Consider the following 18,241-nt stretch of genomic DNA (forward strand, 5'->3'; position numbering starts at 1 on the left):
TGCATCTCACTTATTCTTGATACTTCTAATTTTTTCTGTAGTGTTAACATTATCTAATTAGAGATTTCATAAATATATAGCTAAGATTTTCAGATTCTGCTGTAAACATTTACTTATATGGGTAACTGGGGATAATGGGACTGAGGAAATAAATAAATAGTGAGTAGAGATTTCAGAGGTGGAAGAGAGCTGTGTAGGTTTGTAAACTAATCACTGGAATCACCTATCTTTCTTCTAGTTTAAAAAAAAAAAAAAAGACCAACCACCAAAACCTCCAAGTGTTGATTGCCAGCTGTTCAGAGAGATAATTCTCAGTTGGACAGTTGTCCGTTGCCTAGTTACTGGAACAGAATAAAAAAAAAAAGTTAGCTTGCTAGCCAGCAGATCATTAGTATTTTACATTTAAAAGGAAGCTGAAACTGAGTATGTAACTGGGTATGATCTTGAGATTGTTACACATCTAACTCACCCAGTGTACAATCACTTAGCAGCTTCTCATTTGGGAGGCTTAGAGAAATTTTGAGTAGAAGTAGAAAATTTGCACTGATTTCTTCTACACGGAGGGACTTATTCATGTAAATGAGAATAAACTTTGACATAGTAGATGGCTTTAGTTTGCAAGAAAGAGCTTTGTCTTGTATAAGAATGGTTTAGAACAACTTGTGATAGATTTGGAAGGGTTAGTCTAACTTTCATAAATGATACAGATCGTATGTGCACTTGGTTGGCAAAATAACAAAGTGAGGATGGCTGTTGCCACAGGGAAATGCCATGTTTAGTAATTTTCAACTTCTTTCTTGTGATTGATTTGTGTAGATGAAGGTGCTTCTAGTAACAGTATTTTTATTTTTATCAACTTGAGATTTCTGTAAAGCAATTATTCACTAAGAATATCTCTTTTCTATACTCTTACATTCTGGAAAAAAAACACCAACCCAACCCAAAACTTAAGAAAAATAGCTGGAGTTGATATGCACTGAAAATTTTAAATTTTCCTCTTTCACAAAGTCTAAATTTTCCATACAATGTTTTAATGGTATTTTGCAGAATGATCAGAGTTTTAATGGATGTTTGTCAGAACATAGGTCTTGGAGCTAATCTTCAAAAAATAGAAACAGGAAACGTCTGAATCTCTTAATTGTTTTCATCTTCTCCCTCATGCAGTAAAAGAAACTATTCTTGCTTAATGGGTGCAACCTGTAACAAGCAATACTTTTTTCAAATATTCTTCGATCTTTTTGATTAATTAATTGCATTAACTTAGATATTGCCCTCAGTAGTTGACCACGGAATTTATTTTATCAGTGATCAGTAGCTTTTTGTCTAGGGGAGAAAACCTTGGATTTAGTGAATTTATCAGACTGGCTTTTAGAAATAGAGCATAGAGGGATTTGGAGGAGGGCTTATACCTGACCACTGTCTCATTTCTGTCTTGGGACACAGCCCTAGCATAAAGTGACGTCTGTAATGATCTGACTGGCAAACATCGCTCTGGGACTCGTCCTTGTGTCCTGCAGTAGGCACAGTCAGCTTTGCAGTCCATCTTAAAAAGAGTTTGTTTTGAAAAATTGATCAGTAGGACAGTGGGAGTTAATGACTTGGTGAGGAGTATGATAGTTGTCAGTTGCCCGGTGCTGGAATGCTGCAGGTAATTGGGCTGGACTAGTGAGAACTGTGGCAGTGTGCTTCTCACGTTGCACTGCAGCTGCTGTTGATCTTAATTAATCTGACCCTCAGAGGCTGCAGTGTCATGGTATAAAACGCAATATATTACAAAGGAAAAGGCTGCTTTTTCGACTCTTATTGATGGCCATGTTTCGAGGTAGGCCTTTGGTTTTTTAATTAGATTTGTTTGACACTAGCATAAAATTCTTAATGTACTTTCACTAAAACTAATACGTTTTTCCTGCTTATCAAATCTGTGGAGTAATGAAGCTGACATAACGGTGACATTTCAAAAACATGTTTAATAGATATAACAAAAATATTTGTGTTTATTCTGACACTAGATACAATTGTCTGTAAATAGAAAGAGTTACATTGTGTCTGGTATGAATTTCTGGTGTACTGCAGTGTGCTCTGTAGTGGGGTATGCTTGGTGCTTGTGCTGCCTAGCTCAGGCTTGTGATTCTTTTAAGGCTTTCTGGCAACATGGAAACTTGGTATTTGGCAGCTGGAATAAATGGGTGTGCTGTGCATGTGCGAGACTATTAATTTACTGTAGATATACTACTACCTTCTTCCTGACTGCATGACATGGCTTTAGGAAACTACCAGGTTCCTTACATTCACTCTGGTATTCAGGGCCATTCTGTCTTTCTGCCCCCCAAAGGGAAAACCAAACCAGAGTTTAGCCTACAGAGTTTCTAAATGTTACGTTACAGACTTGTAAGGTTCTGTTCCATCTTTTTTTTTGTTTTGATTTCAGGGGTGTCTGTATCCCAGTTTGTGATTATTCATAGCATTATAAGGCTTAACTACATTGCTTGTATTTCACTTTACAAACAGAGACAGGATTGTCAGGATACTCTGCTTTAAATTTCCCCCATATTTGGTAGACATACTAAGTATTCTAATGCGTAATAAATTTATGATTATCTAAATTCCCATCCCCCATATTAACTTGTTTTCACTTTAATGTATTTGATAGTTAATTATGGTTGAATCTGACTGGAGTTCACTTAATATTAAATGTGCTGTTCTTGATTATAGCTAGGCATTAAAATTCATTTGCAAGTTCTTAACTGGTCTGATTGAAATGTTAGTTTAAGACAGTGTTTGGAAACACGTCTGTGGAAGTCAGCTTCCAACTGTACAATGCTAACATGCTTTTGTAACTTTTGAATATGAATTTATCGCTCTCTTCCTGAGCTAGTTATGAGCAATACTATTATGCATTGCTCTTCTTGACTTCTGAATTGCAATAAATTTTGTGTAAGGTTTAAGTGTTCTGCATAATTGATGGACAAAATTAAGTCTCCTTCATAAAAGGCCAGAGAACATAGGTTGACCTAAGAAATAGCTGATGTAAATAACTGGCTGTGTGACCAGAAACCACTTGAAAGAATAGTGTATCAGGGACCAGGTTTAAAGTTATACATTGGTGATATGAATGATCAGGGGTCAGATCCCTTGTAAGTGAGGAAGAGATGTTCTTGTCAACTTACTTATGTGAAAGTGATTATGTAACATTAGCATTTGTTGGATATGAAGAAGCATGAATCTCAGACAAAATTTCGTATTTGCCTGGTCTTGTAGGTTTTGATTGTGGAAAGACTAAACATCTGTTTTTCATCATTGATCTCTCACTGCATCCTGCAGGGCCTGTCATCTCAGCATTGACAGGATCAGATGAAAAATACAATCGATGTGTTGACATTTTTTTGAGAATCACTCAGGTAAGATTACTTGTTATACAGAACTACAGTGAAATTCATGGCTGCTGCTAATGTTTCACCAGTTGGAGCCTTTGCATTCTCAATCATTAATTAAATTAGATACTGAGGTTCTCTGCATGTTCCCTTGTTTCTATTTTAAAAGCACTTTTTGTGCCTTGCTCTGTGCCATTTAACTCTCTTGTAATTTCCCACATAAAGAGCTTCACACATTTGTACTATTTTCCCCCACTTCATAGAGTGGCACCTGTTTGCTTGAATCAAGAACCATAGTGCACACGTCCAAAGCTCTTGGAAGATTTGTATGTACATGTATTTATTTTATTTTCAAGTAGTGACTTTAGCTCTTTTTAGACTCTTCATTGGCAATATGGGGAAGAAAATTCTCTGTAGAGAACCAGATAATCAGAGGCAGCAGCAATTTACCATCTTCCTAGTGTGTTCTAAATTCTGATTTTCAAACTGTATATGAAAAATTACCTATTTAACTGAATATACAACTGTGGAGTCTTTCTTTTGATAACATAAAATTTTGACTATATTTATACTTCATTTGTATGATGTCATCCACTGGAAAATTAGGAAACATGTTAGGCACATGTCCATTCAGTTGGCTTTGTTGAGCATCCAGTGTGCTTATGGAATTAAGACTGTATCAGAGTGCATTCCCAAAGAGCTGGGGAATGAAATATCATGGTGTGAGGGAAGGGGGGGGAAAGACCATTTGGGCCATATGCTGAGTTGGCGCATGATCTAGCTGAGGTTTACATTTTGTCCCCATCTGTAACCTGGTGTTTGGAAAAGCCAGTGTAGGTAAGCTAGTATGTAGTAGTAGCAGCACAGCAGCAGCAATTCAGGTGCTGCAGCAGATACTGTTTTGCCAGCAGTATTGAGCTTGAGTTATAGAATATTTATGTTTTATTGTAATCTGGCAGCCTGCCAACAGTTTTTCTGAGGAACACCAAAAAAGAAAAAAAGGAAAAAAAAAAAGGAAATAGGTGTTTTTTTAGCAGTTTATTGACCTGGATTTGAAGAAAACTTCTGTGGAACAAGAGAGGCTCTTCTGGCATTCTGTCTGTGCTGATTTTCAAAGGTCGCAATGAAATGCTGCTACTGGATGCCTTAAAGCTTTATAAAAATGATCTGTTGCAATGAGAAGTGTTAGACATAGAACATGTATGGAGTTTTTTTTTCTGTCTTGCATGTGTGTGCACACTTCATTCTTTGTATGTCTCCTACTTACTGTATTAGATGAACACTTGGTGACTCTGTCAATCTAAAGTAAAAATTGGATTCCCCAGGAACTCCTTGTAATTATATCACTTTCTAACTTCTGAGTATTTTACTGTGCAGTGCAGCACACCTAGGCCAGGTTTTGTTGAGATTACTCTTCCTCAAGCAGCATATGATTTCCTGCATAGTGAGATGCTAAAAAAAAAAAGTGCTAACTTTACAAAGTGTTTGTTTTTTTTTTTTTTTTTAGGGATATAAGCTTTTGTATTTTTGTTTAGGTTGGTAATGCCAAGTGCTCATCTAGTATTTGCACTGCTTTTAACAATAATAAAATATGTACTTAATTTTATAAGCTGTCTAGTTCTGTATGGATCTACATTTATGACTAGCTGTTCTACAAGTGCCAACATGACACGTTAAATGAATAAAAAATTTTGATTAATTGATCCCAAATAACCAGAAAGAAGATGGGACAGTTTTGTGTGGTAAGCGGGTAGTCTTAGAATTGGACAGGAAGGAACCTCTATAAAAAGGAATTTTCCTTATGTAGCCAATAGCTCTTTTTACTTGAGTTCATCATGATTTGTATCCCTGAATAACTAGAATTTAGAAGAAGGAAACAAATTGTTCCTCAGGAAGCCAGATTTTAAATCAGTTGTTAAATCCAGTATTTTTAAGTGTATGTAGAAATCCACAGGTAATTTTTAGCCTCAGAGCTTTACTGTTACACGTTCTTGATGAGAAAAATGGATCAAATGGGCAGTTACATTTATCCTCCTTTAGGTTTCCTGTACCTTTTAGAAACAAACACTCCTCAGTTTAAGCAAAGTTTTATAACCTTCTAGTTTTAAAGAGAAAGAACAGATAGTAGTAGCAAGGTCAGTATTTGAGAGTTAATGTATTTATACCTAGTTAATTTTAATTTTTGTTTCAGTTTTTAAATGGTACTTTGTTGAATAGTAGCTAATAATCTCTTGTTTCTGTATTATCTTTTCCAATGGCTTTTGTTTTTGATAGTACTTATTATTTGAAAGAGTGTGGCTTTTGACATTCAGAAGTAGTTCCAGTTCTGTCCTTCACACTTCATTAGCCTTAGCACTTCCTGATTTGGAGGGTGTAGACATGAGAAGGGCACAGAATTTAGTCATCCATAATTGTAAAAGTATCCCCTTGATTTTCCCCTTCAACACACACACATATACTCAGAATGAGCAAAAATAAACTCCTTGTTCATCTACTTTCTGTCCCTTTTTTTTCGATGTAATAACTTACATGGTGCCTAAATGGCTACTTGTTAAGTTTCATCTTGTAAAATTCTTTTTGTGCATTTTCTTTTTTTAAAGAAGTCTCTGCTTGTAAATTTTGGCAGCTTTGTATTGGCTGTCTGAAGATCATTGATTTTTTTCATTATTTATTTTTCTTTAAGTATTTGTCTTTTCAGTAGAATAGCCAGCTCTGATTTGGTGCCTTGTTTTTCCCAATACAAACTTCCAGAAATTATGACAATTTACTTAAGAGTTGCGGTATTTCAACTGCAATTAAAACTTAATAACCTTTTTTTTTTTTTAAATAGGTGTATAGTCAAATGGACTTCTAAGATAATGCAGGGATTTTTTTTTTTCCTGTAAAGTGTTATTGTATAGGAGACCAGAATAGGTGATTGTAATGCTCTCAGTAGTTTTAAGCATGAAGATGTCTTAATTTGGATGGGTTTTCCCCATCAAAGATTCTATGAAGGCAAAACTAAGAAGCATGCAGGGCTTTTGGTGTAAATTACTATATACATTAATAGCACTGTTTTTGTGTGATGAGGTTTTTGTATTGTAAAGTATGCTTACTTTGGTGGTGCAGATAAGCTGATGATGGCTATCTGATATTCAAGTCAAGTGTACTTAAAAGTATTTCAGGAGTAATGTAAATGTCATATTTGTAGTATGGTCTACTTCAATAGGTCTGGAAAGAGGTGTAATGTTGCAATGCAAATTTAGAGGAGAAAGTGCTACTAATAGTTATCTACTGAATGCTAATACAGATTATTGGCAAACAAAGGGAGAATGATGGTATGTGTTGCTTGAAGTGATCCCAGTATAAAGAAACGGATGTGGAACTGTAGTGCACATTCAGATCCATAGATACTCTGTAATCCTTGTAGGTAAGTTTCTATGTAGAGGGAAAGACCAAGATACCTTGGGGCATTTGAGTAGACTTTATCTCTCTATATTGAATCATTTTTAAAGTTTTACTCTGCTTTAAGCAGGTTCTGTTGTGTTAATCCCTTTAGAGTGCAACAGTTTTCACATAGCGTTTAAGTGCTGTGTTCTAAGGGTATTATCACTTCCTCAATTTTTCTCCCTTGCTCAAAAGCAAAATATGGTTTTCATACTGTATTTCTGTACAGATGTTTTTACTAGCATCATCCTCTTCAAGGTGTGGAATGTTCCCTGTTTGCCCCCTTCCATGGGGCAAATTGAGGAATGTTGCTGGACAGGTCATCTTACAAATGCTGAAGATGGTTAGAAAGAGATATTTAATCCAAGAAACGCTATGTGTATGCTGATTATTTAGGAAAAGGCCAGTGATTTCAATTTTTAATCTTCCATTTATTTTTTAGAGCTTCCAAGTTTTCCCTCTACAAACCTTTACATTCTGTATCTCAGAGTAGTAGTTCAGCATATTATAAGCACTGGAAAATTTGTAGTGTATTTCATAAGTAGTTTAACATGATGCTTCTTTTTTGCTTCCACTTTTATACTTGAAGTTCACAATGGAAATTCTGGCAGTAAATTATAACCATCACTCTGTCTGAATTCAGATTGTGTGGTAGGTAAAACTTACCATTTTTAGATAGGGTGAAGAATTTTTTGAGTAATCAAAACCTGACAAATTGTTTTCTATTTGATTTGCTTGAGGTCAAATATTCCACTGAAGTTGAGCATTTCTTGAAGCTGTCCGAGCCCTTTATATATGTGGGTTAGTACAGTTAGTTAGTTCTTCCGTCTTGCCACTGCTGATGTTGTTACTTTCAGCAAAAAGGGATACATGTTATTTTTCTTGCCTCTTAAGCATAAGGGCTGAAAATGAGAATTTCTTTCCAATTTGCTACTGCCTCCCAGGAAACTGAGTGGAGATACTCCTACAAAGGCAGCAAAATTACCAGCAGTTTCTATATACAAACATTAGACTCAGGTAAGTGCTGAATTTACACAGGGTAGAATATGTATCCAGCCTATGCAGTCCCATATTAGTGTGTTTTCACATAGGGATAGATGAATAGTAGTGTATAATAAAAAAAAATAATTAAAAATCTGTATATGTTTCCAATTTAGGTCTTTTGTTAAAAGACTTCTTTCTAAGGGTTTTCCTTTTTCTAGCAAAGGAATGTGTTTTTTACTGGTGCTCTTTTATGGCAGTTAACGTTTATTGCTGTTTTTACCTTTGAGGAGAGATGTTTCTCACAGTTTTCTAGCTTTGCAAACAATTGTAACTGAACCTTTGTCAGCTGAATAGAGCTGTTTGAGTCTGTATTTGGAGATGTCTGCCTTCTATATTCAGTTTTAATACAGTCAAGTAAATGATGAATACAGGAATCTTATTTGATCTTATCTGATTTGATATCTTATTTGAGGATCATGTATGATGCCTTTTCAGTTCTAAACAATGTGTGTAAAAAATAGGTATATAATACAGATTATCAATATGAATTTGCCAAATATACATGTTCTCCCCTTTTGGGGTAAGAGTTTTATAGCCAGTTCTTTTAGTTCATGGTCTCTTTGCAAGAAAAATTACATTGTTTTAAAAGTTCCTTTCAATTTTTAATGCAGAAATGCAGCCCTTTACTAATGCCAAAACCAGGACAAATGATAAAACCAGTGTATATAATCAATGATGTTTTGTAATTGCCTCATTCTTTGGCTTTGCTTAAGAACAGGGTTGGATTTCCTGATATTAAAAGAATGATTCTGCATCTTTATGTATGAACTGGCTTTTTAATATAGTTGTACATCTGTTCAGTAATTCTGTGTAGGAAAATACTGGGTTTATGTTAATGTATGTCAGTCTTGGTAAAAGGTCCATTTTGAAAGAGAAGCATTAGCTCTAATCCAGATTCAGTTACAAATCCTCTTGAAACTAAACATTTTCTAGAATCTGTTTCCATTTGCAAATAATTACTCATTACAAGCATTATTTTTTCTTTTGTTCCAACATATTTATTTTCTTTTAGTTTTGAAAGGTAGAAATAAAAATTTATGAAGTTATATGGGCCTAACAATTATCAAAAAATATCTAAACATTTAGTGGGAAGAATTCTGTAATTGAAATTCTGCTCTGAAATATTAAAAGGCCCAGATAAACTTCCTAAAAATAAATTCTAAAAAAATACTGGCATTTTGACATAAAATAGTAGTCATGAAGTCATTGTCCTATTTTTGTTTATTATTACATAAAATGGTTTGACTCATCTTTTAGAAGGGTTTTTTGGACTTTGTATCAGGGAGGAGACAGTTGATTTCTTCCATACATACTTCATCAATATACACCATTCTGCTTTTCAGGAAAACCCAACGTATTCCAACTTTTTTCATTACTATCTTCTGGATAGTCCAGTTGGTTACACAACTCTATTTTAAAAATATTGCCCTGATTTGTTTATTGAAAATGAAAATCTAAAATAATGGTTTGATTTAGTGTTCAAGTTCTAATGACTTTAAAATTATTTCAGCAAAAAAAAAATGAAATGCTATTTTTGCATGTGTTTAATTTGAGCTTAATAGAAACCATCTTTAAGGGTAATAGCAGATTCAAGGACATGATGCTTATTTAAAAACAAACAGGAAAATAAAACAGGGAGGCACTTAAACTTTTGAATGCTTGTATTTGTAATGTAATCTGGTTTTTTAGAATTATACAGTATATTCAAGTATATTGATATTGTCTGCTTTCTGTTGAAATAATTTGTCAAAAATACTGCCTACAATTTGCAAGAACTGAGGGAGAGAGTGGAAAATGCATTTAGTAACTAAGTGGTGTGTCTTTACCTTTATTTTGTGTTCCTGAATGAGAGGCAAAAGTATTTGCAATGACTGCTACATAGTTATATAGCTACTAAGGTGTTAATTGTTTCCATGAGCTTTTTTTTTTTTTATTAATAAAAAAACATGGTCTTTTTTTTTAGTTGAAAAAGGAGATATTAAGATCATATAATGCGTCATGGTAATTGTGTGAGCTTTTTGCTTATTTACACAAAGAAACATAAAAAAAAAAAATCCCTCTGAACAGCTGAACTGACACTAAGCACCAGCTGGGGAATCTGAAATCAAATATTGTAGGGCATGATTTGTATTGAACTGCAATTAGAATATATGATTCTGCAATAGCAATTGTTCTGTGTGAGGTCAAATTGCATATGAAGAAGGAACACAAGTGAGGTCTGTCTTCACTGCAACTGATGTCTGCACACGTGCTATTTCACAGTATTTTTTAATCACATGAAAAACTGGAAGAATGACTAACTTGATTGTTTTATTTGTCCATTGTCAATTAAGGCTTAGTATGTCAGTAGGTGAATTAAAGACTTAAAAGGAAAAATAAAAATAAAAAATGCTATCTTTGAGAAACTTATTCCTAGTTTTAAAATTAATTTTGACCCTTAACATTTGACCAATAAGAAAGCTAAAAGCATTACTAAAACATTCAACACACTTGTTCTAATGTTTTTGGTTGGTTTTTTTTTTGACATGTAGTGCACCGCATGTTAAAAATACGGTATTGACCTACTGGTAGTATAAAAGATAGAATTTTCTGTTTTCAGATAAACCAGTGCATTTTGACACATTGTTTAAAAACTAGAACAGCTCTGCATATGAAAACACAAACTGTGATAATTAGATTGATATGCCATATGTGGTAGTTTAAGCTGGCATATATCTCAAATGGCATGTTTAATGTACTGTATTAGTGGAATTAGTAATTTTACAGCTGAAAGCTGTTAATTCTTTTTTACTGATTCCCTCTCATGAAGCTGTAGGTAATGATGGCAGACCTTTTTCTTTGCAAAGCCCTGCTTCTGATAACTTAAAATGTAGTTATAAACTGCTGTATTTTTAGTGGAATCTTTGACTAGCGTGTTCCCTATAATTTTTTAAGTTTTTCTAACTATATAAGAATTCTAAGACTTTTAAAAATAGTGATACAGTTAGTATTGAAATTGAGGGATAGTCAGAATGTTTGCTGTAATAAAATGTCTATGAGAAAAGAAGAAAAGTCTGGTTTTTACATATAGCTTGTCTGTCTTGGTGCACAAGTTCCCTCACTTTTTAAGTTAAGGCAAAAAAAAAAAAAAGTCAACTACCTAAGCAGCTGAGAATTGTTAAACGTGGTTAAAACCCTCACACCTGGCATTTCCACACTGTGTAGCTATGTAGAAATCACTGGTCACACATGACAAGTGTCAAGGGAGGAAAGTTAACACTTCTGAGTCCAGCTGGGTGTGTCTGGGATGGAGTTAAATTTTTTTTTCACAGCAACTAGTATGGTGCTAGGTTTTAGATTTGTGACTAAAAAAAGTGTTGACAATACACTCATGTTTTAACTGTTGCTGAACAGTGTTTGCACAGCTGGGAAGGCCGCCTGGTTTTCTGACTGCCCACCCTGGCAGAGGGAGTACATTGGGTGTGCCCAAGAAGTTGAGAGGGGACACCACCAGGCAGATGACCTGCACTGTCTAAAGCTATTCTGTGCCATACAATGTTGTCCTAGTAAGTGGAGGGGAAGCGGGTTTTAGGTAGTGTTTTGGTCAGGCAATAGTTGGGCAAGCCATCTACCCATTGGAGGTGGTGAGAGATTACCTTTGCATCATTTTGGGGTTTTTTTCTTCCTCTTTTGCTTTACTTATTAAACTGTGTTTTATCTTACCCATGATTTTTCTTGGGTTTGCTTGTCCTATTTTCTCCCCCCCATCCTGCTAGGGGGAGAGGAGGGTAGCAAATGAGGAGGTTTGTGGGTTTAGCTGTTAGCCAGGGTGAGACCACCACAGAGATTATTAACCTTATTTTGTTGTCTAAACATTTTTCCTTACTAAAAATGTAGCGTGTGTGTGTGTGTGTAATAAATAAATAAATCACTTAGTTTGGTCTTGGTATTCTGGCAGACACTACTAAGAGTTACTAAAATAAATTGAATTTACAGCATTTGATGCTGCTTAGGTCCTCATCCATGTTCCCTTACACAGGTCATTCTTGGGGTGCTTCTAGGTTGAGTGTTCAAAAGGAACATAGTATAGAAGGCAGCTGAGAGGTCTTTCAGGAAGCTAATTCAAGTGAATTAGTTAGAAAGTAGGTGTGGAAAGGATCTCGTGGATTAGGGAATCCAGTCCTCTGCTGTCCTTTCAGACAAACCCATAAAATCTCATAACCATAGCCCTTTTAAGGCCCTTGACCTGCCCCAAAATTGAGGTGATGCTGCCAGTTCCAACCTCTTCCACAAAAGAAATGCATCTAGAGGAGTGCTCCAGAGACCTTTACTCACTGAAGAGATGTCCTAAACGAAATAGGATGAGGATGAGAAAGGAATATGTGCCCTATGAGCGTGGTGCCTATTTGTATGAGACCATTTAAACAAGCTGGTGGGAAGTTAAGATTTTTATAGTAAAGCAAAGGGGCCGTTTGTTTTTCCTTCATAAGATAAATGTAATTTAGTTAATGAAAAGAACTATCCTTTTTTGACAGAACTATTAATGGGACATCATACTCATACAATCATACTCTTGGATCATTAAGTCCAATTCCATCTTACTGCAGGTAGCTATAATTCAAAACTACAGTCTATGGAAATGCTTTTTAAGACAAATAGGAACTTCTGAGATTGTATGATTTCATTAGCACTGGAATTTGCTGCTTACTCAGTAGCCTATATTCCTGAAAGTGTGCATGATTTCTTTCACAAAATAAAAAAAAAAATAGCATTAAGCTAACTTTTCAGCTTAATAAAAAAAGTTTTTTAGATAAAAAACCTTTTTTATCAAGTTCTGATTTAAGAGTCAAGTGACTCCAAGCATGGTGTCACATGAATATCTGATCAGATTCATAAATTGATGTGTGAGTTGAAAATGAGTTTGATTGGTAATGAAAACTGTGTTGGAATTAAACATGGCATTCTAGACAGATCACTATTACCTTTAAACCAACCATACTTTCTGCTTATTTGCATAAGATTGTGATTATATTTGTCATTCATGTTCTCTGTAGTTGTCAGCTAGGAGCCACTTCTGTGTTTTTTTTTTAATGTAATAAAATGTTGCATGTGAAAAATACAACCAATTGCCTCTGCCCTCCCCAAGCCTAAACTGAAGATTGAAATTTCAGAGTCAAGTATCTGAAAGCCTTCAGATTTTTAATTTCCTGTTGTTAATTGCATCTCTGTTGTACATGGAAAGGCTGTGGAAATGGTTATATAATCTTGTAACTAGCTACTAAGACAGCTATGTGTGAGCAGATCGGTGAGGAGGAGAGGGATGTTTACTAGAGGGATGTTTAAAGAGCCTGCCCTTGTTCATCTCTTTTACCATCATTGATGGTACCTACTCTGTAACCTCCCAGTGACTGCCCGTATGGTATGTACCACCGCTGCTGCTTTGGCAGCGTGGTTGGCAGGGGTTAGATCTGTTGCAGTGTTTTTGCAAAGGTAGGCAGGAAACCAAAGCAGGGTTTTTTCAACTCTAAAAATTCTGCCCCATTTTGAGAATATTTCTGTGAGAAGAAATCGCTGCTTCTCTAGCTCAGTCTCAGTGAATTTTAAACCTGGCTCTGAGCATTATCCACAGTAATTTTTATAAAACCAGACAATTTTTTTTTTTATATTGGGATGGCTGTTGCATGTCTGTGCAAATCTATTAGGCCATTTCAAAGATACTTGTGCCCACATATATGGTGCTATGTTAGATACATCTTACCTTTTTGTTCTAGAGTTCTGTTAGGACTTCCTGTCATCTCAGTATCCTTTGCCTTTTCTTCCTTGTTCACAATGGTTATATATTCAGTGTGGTGTTACCCACTCTGAAATTCAGAATTTGCCCCAGTTAAGGCAAGATGATGATGTTAAGAAAAGGAACAAGAAAATAGAACTGGAAAGAGAAAGCATGTGGACAATGCTTGGCTGTTTGATCTCTAAACTCCTTGGCTAAAGATTTGGGAAAAGTTACCAACTTATAAATTGGAGTCTCAAGAAATTCTGTGTAGCCTCAGGGATTTTTGTGAAAGGAGAAACAGAATATATAGAGATTTTTTTGATGGCTCTGGGCCCATGATGAATATTGTTTCATTAAATCTCAAGACTGGGCAAAGTTTTAGTTTTTAGACTGCTTCAGTATGTTAGAAATGATAATTTTTGGTTTTGTTTATTTCAAAGATAGTTTAGGTTTTAAAGTAGCTTTTGGTAACAGTACTTTTTCATAGAGGTCAGTAACTTTTTTTGTTTTTTTATAACTTTGATTTTGTTAAGTTTTATGAGTAACTATAGCTCTAGTTTTTTAGCTGTCAAAATTTCTATGTCTAGTTGGATAAAAGAAGCAAAAGTCACATCTAAACAGTTGCTGTCTTGGTAGGAGAGGTGTTTTATACTAAAATTTATAATAAAATGTTCTCAGTTTACGTTGCATGGTTGCACTTTATTTCTAACTAACAGGCTGTTAATTCTAGATACTTCAGTGCAGAACAGAAAGTTTGTCCGTTCTAAGTTCTTACAAATTTCAGTAGGAAGTGGTGCTAAGACCATTTATACAGTTGAAAATATTTTGCAGTTCAAGGTCCCTCAATATGTGCATAATGAGATGGAATATGTTTTACATTCCTTGCCAACAACCTGATCCTTGCTTATTTCCTGAAGATTATTGTGTCTTGACTTAGTGTGTAGGAACCCTATAGGATTCCCATATTCTATGTCCTGTAGAAATGCAGAAGAAAAATCTGTCCTTTACCCCAAGGAATTTACCTCCCTAGTTATTACTTGGGAGTTGAGAACAGTTTTGGAATTAACTTATTGTAGGAATGTGATGTGTATGTTTTATATGCATACCAGATATACGTGTTGGTATGATATTGGATGAAAATTTATAAATACAAAATGGAATTGTTACAGGTATATTTTTCTGTATTAAAATGTACAGGATTAATTTGATAAATTTTGTGTTATGGACTGAATCAAAAATAGAGGAGTGGCTTTTTCTTTTCTGAAGAACCTACAGCATTAATAAAAAAAACATTATCAGTTTTTAACACTTTATGTTAATTTTTGATTTTTAATCAATAATCAGGAAAAGTAATTATGAAGATAGTGAAGTTGTTTTGTGACTGTCACTTAATCTTGCCTGAATTAAAAGCTTTTTAAGTAAGTGAAGGAGAAGATATTTTAAAACAAGTAGACCTAAAGCTCATAACTAAAAAAAAATTAAATCTATGTGTATCTGTATGGGTAAGGGCTACTTTTTTAGTAACTGAAAGAGGAGGCTTGTTTTTTTTCTTCTTTTTCCTCAAAATCTTACCAAAATAATACTCCACCTTTTTTTTTTTTACCCATTATTATTTCTTTATCATCAACATTTTACTACTTAGAATAAAGCTGATAGTTAAAGTTGAGAGCTTTACTCCATCAAAAGTGGTGGGCATCTGCTCTATTTTTCTTGCTCCTACTTCTGTGTGTATTTGTTCAGTGGGCTGTGAACGTTATTTTTTATGCAAGTGCTAAACAGTTGACTTTAAAAAAATAAACTGATCCCCACTTGTGTCCTGAAATGAACTGTGGTACTCTTTGGAGTTGTGATGCTATGTTTCTTATGCCTTCCTCTTGCCACCTCCTTCCTCTCCTCCTAGATTTGAAGGACTTTTCACCTGTCTTTAAGAAAACTAGATGCAATTACAAGTAGAGAATGGTTCTGAATACTAAATTGAAAAGCATCGGTTTCGGAAGTAATTTCTTAAGTGCACATTTAATGTAGTTGGTCATGAAGAACTCTTATTTATGAGCAGGGAGAAGGTTATGCAAATGGAGGAAGAAGCTGCATCATTTAGGTCAAGATGTGAACTACAGTTAACTTAGGCCCTGACTATTCAAGTAAGCAAGAAATTACGCATTGCAAAGCTGTTTCCTGGGGGATCTGAAAGGTTATATGAAAAAAACCCCAAACAATTGCAAATGCAGTGGCTTAATTTTATTCCAGAATTATACTTTACTTTTGGTTATTACTAATACTGGCTCAATAAAAGAGGAACAGTGCTACCTTTTTTACTGTGTACATAGGAGAACAGCCATTGGAATGTTAAGGTGAAACTGATATATGAAAAAGTATAGCAAATTTGCGTGTTGTGAGTAAAAAAAATAACTTTCATGAAAATATCAAAGGAGTTTGTTCCTGGTTAGAAGTGACACTGATAAGATTGTCTATTTATCCTAAGTATTGTCTTCATTTTTACATGCTGCTGTGCCAGTACTGTATTTGGTTTATATTATTTTTCTCTGTTACTGGTTTGTGAGCCAGCTTTGAGCTCAGTAGAAGTTACTGTTGTCTTTCATTTTTATGTGGTAGATTTGAAGAGTTACAAATTAAACTTGGCCATCTATCATATTTAGGGGTTTTGCCTGTATTTCAAACATTACTGGTGTAAATTTGATGTGACTAAACCCCAGGATATTAGCTGTAAGGATTTTTGTGTTGCAGTGCAGGAATGTTTATTAGTACCTACTGCTTTCCTAATATTTGTTTAATATCCCATATTTTAGTTTACATAACTTAATGCAAATGTATAGGACTGTAGGACTAAAATAACATAGAAGTTAAAAAAAAATAAAAAGGACATTTCCTAAAAACTACATGCATTTTGAATAATACTTTGAAATGATTGGGCCTGATCTTTTTCTGCTGTTTGGTATGAGAAGATTACCTAACATTGTTTGCATGTAACTGAGAAGAGCGGATGAACATTCCTGATGACCATTTCTGCAACATTCCTGCTTATGCACATTTTTTCTTTCAAAATTCCGCAATACTTATGACTGATATGTCTGGTAGGTTGTACTGTTCTGACTGAAGCAGCACCAAATCTTTAGGACTATCATGACCTAAATTCAATTTAGAGTTAAAAAAATTGGAATAATATGAACAAAGAGAATATCAGTATGTGCAGCTCAATGCAAGATGTATGCATTGTATATGCATGTTATGTTAGCTGTAACATGTTCTTTAAAACAGGATTTCATGTACCTAAGTGAAATCCAGTAAAAAGAAGGCTATGTTTTAGGAAAGTAGAAAGTAGAGAAGGAAGGTCGTGAAACTGGAGAATAATAGTTTTTGTCATTATTCTAACTTTGATATTATTTATTGAGGGTATTGTGATCATTATCCTTGATGAAATAAGTGGAAGTAAGTCAAGTGATCTCTCACTTATACATCCCCATAGCTCCTTTCAGATATCTACTTTGTGATTTAAAAAGAGAGAGAAAATAATCAGGAAAAATTGCTTGTGTATGTATATATAAATTAGAAAGTATTTTGAGCTATACTGTCTTTGTAAGTCTTGGCAAAGAAGAAAAAGAAGATAGGCTTAAAGCGTGGTTGGAAAGTGAATTTGTCAAAAGTATTATTGCTGAAGATTAATCAAATGTAATGATTAGCTTGAAAACAGGAGCCATCTTAAAACTAGGTAGATGTGGTTCTTAGGTAGCTGTGGAAAGACATAATCAAAACCTTATTTTATGAGACTCAAAGGAATTGCTGAAGTCTTCCCCCATCTTGGCTATTGTGTCGTAAAATGCCAGAGGTATGTTGAATTTCCTTTTTTGTTTGTGTTTTTTGGGTGGGATTTTAGGTAAGTAGGGATGCTGTATTTGAAATTTTTGCAGTTGATCATTTTTTGTCACAGATAAAGCATCTGTCACAGGTAAATATATCTGATATATTTTCTGATACATCAAATCTTACAGATTTAAAGCTATTTCTTTTTAAATATTTATTTTATAAAGTTGTATTTGTTAAATATAAGGCATAATTCTATATGGCATGTCTAGGCTGCTGTAGAAGTCTGCTTTTTTTTTTTGTTTGGGTTTTTTGTTTTTTTTTTTTGTGTGTGTTTTTTTGTTTTAAGGGGGATGCTGGTTACTGTTGTTACCTGTGAAGGAAATTACTCTAGTACAACAGATTAAAGCCAAAAAACTTCCAAACATTCAGATCTCATAGGTCTAGAAAATCCCAGGCACTGTTAATTTTGTGCTTACAAGATAGATCTGCTGAACAGGCTGTGAAAATCTGTACAAAAATTTAAATGCAATTAAACAACTAATTAGCAAAATCAAATTCAACTAGATTCCTTGCTGCCAAGATTTCTCACTTAAATTATGTAGAAAAAAAAAATTAACCCATTGCACGGATGTATTAACAACTGTGTTTGAGCATACTGTAGTGTCTGTAGCCTACGGCTTCTTAATAAAGTTTCATGTTAATGTAGAGTCACCAGAAGTCCATTATTTTTGTTGGTGATTTGAAGACATTCATAAATATGCTTTGGTCAGATAACAAAACTGGAAATATGAGCGGTGTTTTTTCCTGGAAACATAGAATTTACTTG

At 34.4% G+C, this 18,241-nt stretch overlaps 1 protein-coding gene across 3 annotated transcripts in view; it reads left to right on the forward strand.

Annotated features, from left to right (window-relative positions):
* The window catches only part of NOVA1 (NOVA alternative splicing regulator 1), a 166,082-nt gene that overhangs the window by 13,346 nt on the left and 134,495 nt on the right, over nucleotides 1-18,241 (forward strand). Inside the window, exon 2 of one of the 3 annotated variants that reach the window (XM_080395498.1) lies at nucleotides 3,322-3,398. The exons of the other annotated variants lie outside the window; for them this stretch is intronic. The gene's annotated coding sequence lies outside the window, so the exon portion shown is untranslated. The remainder of the gene's footprint in view (nucleotides 1-3,321; nucleotides 3,399-18,241) is intronic. 3 annotated transcript variants of the gene reach the window in all.

This window comes from Falco punctatus (genome assembly GCF_963210335.1).
Source record: "Falco punctatus genome assembly, chromosome: 7".
NCBI lineage: Eukaryota > Metazoa > Chordata > Aves > Falconiformes > Falconidae > Falco > Falco punctatus.